Source organism: Arachis ipaensis, chromosome B5, assembly GCF_059453495.1.
Source record: "Arachis ipaensis isolate K30076 ecotype BB chromosome B5, ASM5945349v1, whole genome shotgun sequence".
NCBI classification, from domain to species: Eukaryota; Viridiplantae; Streptophyta; class Magnoliopsida; order Fabales; family Fabaceae; genus Arachis; species Arachis ipaensis.
In genome coordinates, this window is record NC_142440.1 from 103,386,993 (window position 1) to 103,393,418 (window position 6,426).

Sequence of the window (6,426 nt, forward strand, 5' to 3'; positions counted from 1 at the left end):
TTTATTCTGAGCCAATATGGCATTCAGATCGTCAATTTCAAGAACTCCCATCCTCTGAGGCGTCCCATTACTCACAGGATTCCTTTCAGAAGTGTACATGAACTGGTTATTTGCAACTATGTCAATGAGTTTTTGAGCTTCTGCAGGCGTTTTCTTTAGGTGAATGGATCCACCTGCAGAATGGTCCAATGACATCTTTGATAATTTAGATAGACTATCACAGAATATATCCAGGATGGTCCATTCTGAAAGCATGTCAGAAGGACACTTTTTTGTTAGTTCCTTGTATCTCTCCCGAGCTTCACAGAGGGATTCACCTTCCTTCTGTCTGAAGGTTTGAACATCCACTCTAAGCTTGCTAAGCTTTTGAGGAGGGAAGAACTTGGCTAAGAAGGCCGTGACCAGCTTATCCCAAGAGTTCAGGCTGTCTTTAGGTTGAGAGTCCAACCATATTCTAGCTCTGTCTCTTACAGCAAATGGGAAAAGCATAAGCCTGTAGACCTCGGGATCAACCTCATTGGTCTTAACAGTATCACAGATCTGCAAGAATTCAGTTAAGAACTGAAAAGGATCTTCTGATGGAAGTCCATGAAACTTGCAGTTCTGTTGCATCAGAGAAACTAATTGAGGCTTTAGCTCAAAATTTTTTGCTCCAATGGCAGGGATTGAGATGCTTCTTCCATGTAAATTGGAATTAGGTGCAGTAAAGTCACTAAGCATCTTCCTTGCATTGTTATTATTTTCGGCCATGTCTCCTTCTTTTTCGAAAATTTCTGTCAGATTTTCTCCAGAGAGTTGTGCTTTAGCTTCCCTAAGCTTCCTCTTCAGAGTCCTTTTAGGTTCAGGATTAGCTTCAACAAGAATGTTCTTATCCTTGTTCCTGCTCATATGAAAAAAGAAGAAAATAGAAAAGAAAATATGGAATCCTCTATGTCACAGTATAGAGATTCCTTTACGTGAATAGGAGAAGATAAGAATAGAAGAAGGAAAAGATGAGAATCCAAACACAAGGGTGAGGAGTGGGTTCGAATTCTTAGATGAAGAGGAGTGTTAGTAAATAAATAAATAATTAGAATGAGATGAGGGAGAAGAATTTTCGAAAATTAGATAAATTAAAATAAAAATATTTTTGTTTTTAATTTAAAATCAAAGTTAGAATTCGAAAATAAGAAGAAAAAATGAAACTAATTTAAATTAAAATTTAAAACAATTAGTTAATTAAAAAGGAATTTTGAAAAAGAGGAAGGTGATTTTCGAAAATTAAAGAGAGAATTAGTTAGATAGTTTTGAAAAAGATATGATTGAAATAGTAAACTTTTAAAATAAATCAAAAAGTTAAGTGGTTAGTTGAAAAAGATTTGAAAATCAATTTTGAAAAGATAAGAGGTTAGAAAAGATTTTGAAATTGATTTTGAAAAAGATGTGATTGAAATTTATTTAGAAAAAGATTTGAAAAAAAATTTAAAAAGAATTGATTTTGAAAATTAAAGTTGATTACTTGACTAACAAGAAAGTAAAAAGATATGATTCTAGAGTTTAAAGATTAAACCTTTCTTGATAGGCAAGTAACAAACTTAAAAATTTTGAATCAATCACATTAATTGTTAGCATTAATTTTGAAAATATGAATTAGAAATAAGAAAAAGATTTTGAAAATCAATCATAAAGTTTTCGAAAATATGAAAGAAAAAATGAAAAAGATTTGATTTTTGAAAAAGATTTGAAAAAGATAGAATTTTTAAATTGAAAATTTGATTTGACTCATAAGAAACAACTAAATTTTAAAAAGTTTTGAAAAAGTCAACTTAAATTTTCGAAAATTTATGAGTGAAAAAGGGAAAGATATTTTTTTGATTTTTGAATTTTAATAAGGAAAGAGAAAAACATCAAAAAGACTCAAAACATGAAAATTATGAATCAAAACAAGAAAAATATGCAAGAACACTTTGAATGTCAAGATGAACACCAAGAACACTTTGAAGATCAAGATGAACATCAAGACTTATTTTTGAAAATTTCTAAGAAAAGAAAAACATGCAAGACACAAACTTAAAAATTTTTATTCTTTAGACACTAATAATTCAAAAATGCATATGAAAAATAAGAAGAAATACCAAACAAGAAATTTTAAAGATCAAACAAGAAGACTTACGAAGAACAACTTGAAGATCATGAAAAACACCATGCATGAGTTTTCGAAAAATCCAAGAAAGAGATAAACATGCAATTGACACCAAACTTAAAAATTGACTCTATACTCAAACAAGAAACACAAAAATATTTTTGATTTTATGATTTTATTAATTTCTTTAGTTTTTTCGAAAATTATTTGGAAAAAACGAAAAAGAAAATTTTTTTTGTATTATTTTCGAAAATAAAAAAATAAAAAGGTTAAAATAAAATAAAAAATTACCTAATCTGAGCAACAAGATGAACCGTCAGTTATCCAAATTCGAACAATCCCCGGCAACGGCGCCAAAAACTTGGTGCGCAAAAATCGTGACGGTTCATTCCTTGGTAACGGCGCTAAAAACTTAATACGCACGTTCATAATCTTAGTTCTTTGTCACAACTTTGCACAACTAACCAGCAAGTACATTGGGTCGTCCAAGTAATAAACCTTACGTGAGTAAGGGTCGATCCCACGGAGATTGTCGGCTTGAAGCAAGCTATGGTCATCTTGCAAATCTCAGTCAGGCAGATTCATATGGTTATGGATATTTGATAATTAAAATATAATTAAAATATAAATAAAACGTAAATTAAAGATAGAGATACTTATGTAATTCATTGGTGAGAGTTTCAGATAAGCGTATGAAGATGCTTGTTCCTCCTGAACCTCTGCTTTCCTATTGTCTTCATCCAATCATTCATACTCCTTTCTATGGCAAGCTGTATGTTAGGCATCACCGTTGTCAATGGCTACATCCTGTCCTCTCAGTGAAAATGGTCCAATGCGCTGTCACTGCATGGCTAATCATCTGTCGGTTCTCGATCATACTGGAATAGGATCCATTGATCCTTTTGCATCTGTCACTACGCCCAGCACTTGCGAGTTTGAAGCTCGTCGTAGCCATCCCTTCCCAGATCCTACTCAGAATACCACAGATAAGGTTTAGACTTTTTGGATCTCAAGAATGGCCGTCCATGGATTCTAACTTATACCACGAAGATTCTGATTAAGGAATCCCAGAGATACTCATTCAATTTAAGGTAGAACGGAAGTGGTTGTCACTCACACGTTCAGAGGTTGGGAATGATGATGACTGTCACGATCATCACATTCATATTGAGGAGCGAATGAATATCTTAGAATCAGAATAAGCTTGAATTGAATAGAAAAACAATAGTACTTTGTATTAATTCATGAGGAACAGCAGAGCTCCACACCTTAATCTATGGTGTGTAGAAACTCTACTGTTGAAAATACATAAGTGATAATAGGGTAGACATCGCCGAGTGGCCAGCCTCCCATGGAGGTCTAGAGATCTCAAAATGATCAAAAGATAATCCAAAGATATAAATACAATAGTAAAAAATCCTATTTATGCTAAACTAGTTACTAGGGTTTACAGAAATGAGTAAATGATGCATAAATCCGCTTCTGGGGCCCACTTAGTGTGTGTTTGGGCTGAGCATTGAGCTTTACACGTGTAGAGGCTTCTCTTGGAGTTGAACGCTAGTTTGTAACCTGTTTCTGGCATTTAACTCCAATTTGCAACCTGTTTCTGGCGTTTAACTCTAGAATGCAGCATGGAACTGGCGTTGAAGGCCAGTTTGCATCATCTAAACTCAGAAAAAGCATGGACTATTATATATTGCTGGAAAGCCCTGGATGTCTACTTTCCAACGCAATTGAGAGTGCACCATTTGAAGTTTTGTAACTCCAGAAAATCTACTTTGAGTGCAGGGAGGTCAGAATCCATCAACATCTGCAGTCCTTCTTCAACCTCTGAATCTGATTTTTGCTCAAGTCCCTCAATTTCAGCCAGAAAATACTTCAAATCATATAAAAACACACAAACTCATAGTAAAGTCTAGAAATGTGATTTTTATTTAAAAACTAATAAAAATATACTAAAAACTAACTAAATTATACTAAAAACTATGTAACAACAATGCCAAAAAGCGTATAAATTATACGCTCATCAATACTCGCCCCTAAATCACACAGTACCTTGTTGATGATCATACTGCCAATGGTACAAGGCAAAAAAAAACTTCCAGGGTCTTTAAGTTTAGGGGGAAGCCCTTTCTGGATTAATGCACTGCATTATTCAGTGAGCAATATAGTTTCCTTCTCATGCCAACTTCTCTTTTTGTTGATAAGCTCCTTCAAGAACTTGGCATATAGAGGCATCTGCTCTAATGCTTCAGCCAGCGGAATATTTATCTCCAATTTCTTGAAAACTTCAAGGAACTTGTGAAACTGTTGATCCTTTGCTTCTTTGTTGAATCTTTGGGGATATGGCAATGGAGGTGTGAAAGTTTTCCCCACTTGCTTCTGTCCTTGGGCTAGTTCTTCCTTTTCTCCCCTTGAATTGTGTGGTTGGTTGTCCTTCTCTTTGAGCTTCTCTGGAGTATGCTTGCTTGCTGTCACATTCTTGTTGTTAGCTTCCTCTTTCTCTGTTGGCTTTTTGTTGCTTTCAAAAGGCTTCTTGGTTTCTTCTTTGTTGTCCACCAATGTCTTTCCACTCCTTAGCTGTATAGCTTTGCACTCTTCTTTTGGATTAGGAATGGTGTCGCTTGGTAATGAGCTTGATGGCCTCTCAATAGAAATTTACTTGGAAAGCTGTCCAATCTGCCTTTCCATATTTTTCATGGAAGCTTCTTGATTTTTGCTTGTAAGCTCTTGGTTCTTCATCATCTTCTCCATTAAGATCTCCAGATTGGAGATTCTCTGAGAGTCTTGTGAGATTTGTGGTTGGTTGTGAGATTTTGAGGGTTGATGATAAGTGTTTTGGTTGGTGGTTTGGTTATTGGATGGATAAAAGTTGGAGTTGGGGTAGTTATTTTGTTGGTTATTTCTTGGGTAGTTTTGGTTTGAATTTCTTTGCCATGGCTATTGGGTTTGATTGTGGTTATCTCCCCATCTAAGATTTGGGTGGTTCTTCCAGGATGGATTGTAGGTGTCACTATACACTTCATTCTGTCCAGAACCTTGGTTGTGTACATATTGGATTTGTTCTTGCTGATCTTCTTGATTTTCTTCATTCTGTACCCATGTGGTTGATGGTTGGCTTGTATTCACAGCTGCAACTTGGAGGCTATCAATTCTCTTGGTCATTTGCTCAAATTGTTGCTGAATTTGTTACTGTATTACCTTGTGTTGAGCCAGGATTGTATCCACTCCTTCCAACTCTAGCACTCCTTTCCTCTGTGATGGTTGGCATTGTCTCTGATGAACAAAGAACTATTGGTTGTTTGCCACCATATCAATGAGATTCTGGGCTTCCTCTACAGTCTTCATGAGTTGTAAGGATCCTCTTGCTGAGTGATCTAGTGCTTCTTGGGCTTTTAGTGTCAAACCTTCATAGAAATTATGCAATATGTCCCATTCATTGAACATTTCAGGGGGACACTTCCTAACTAGAGCCTTGTATCTCTCCCATGCCTCATATAGAGATTCGGCATCCAATTGTGTGAATGTTTGCACTTCAGTTTTCAATCTAATAATCCTCTGAGGTGGGTAAAATTTAGCAAGAAACTTGCTCACTGGATCTTCCCAAGTGTTGATGCTCTCTCTTGGAAATATCTCCAACCATTGAGTAGCTTTGTCTCTGACGGAGAATGGAAATAGCAACAGCCTGTAGATGTCAGGATGCACACCATTAGATTTGATAGTATCACAAATCCTCAAAAAAGTGGATAAGTGTTGGTTTGGATTTTCAAGTGGTCCTCCTCCAAAGGAGCATTTATTTTGGACCAATGTGATGAGTTGTGGCTTCAATTCAAAGTTATTTGCATTGACATTTGGGGTGAAGATACTACTCCCATAATGTCTAGGATTTGCAAATGTGTAGGAAGCCAAAACTCTCCTATGTGGTTGACCATTGTTGTTGACCACTCTCTCTTGATTAGCATTGGAAGTGTTCCCTTCCATTTCTTGGTATTCTTCCTCAAAAACTTCTTCACCAATGATTCCCTTTCCTCTGGCTTCTCTTCTTATTCTCCTAAGAGTTCTTTCATCAGCTTCACAGAAAATAGGGGTCTCTCTTCTTGCCTCTGTCATACAAATAAGCACAAGAAACAAACCAAACCAGAAAACCAGAAACACTTCACTCCATTGCTAGAGTGAGGTTTTAGTTAGCTTAAGTAAAAATTCAAACAGTTAGTGTGTTAGTGATGAGCGGATAATTTATACGCTTTTTGCATTGTTTTTAGTATGTTTTTAGTAGGATCTAGCTACTTTTAGGGATGTTTTCA

General features: G+C 35.6%; 1 non-coding gene across 1 annotated transcript; it reads left to right on the forward strand.

The window, feature by feature from the left end:
- Positions 1-249: 249 nt before the first annotated feature.
- Positions 250-357, forward strand: LOC148565214 (small nucleolar RNA R71). Its single transcript, XR_015883991.1, has one exon. It is a non-coding gene; the product is annotated as a small nucleolar RNA R71 (small nucleolar RNA).
- Positions 358-6,426: the final 6,069 nt, after the last annotated feature.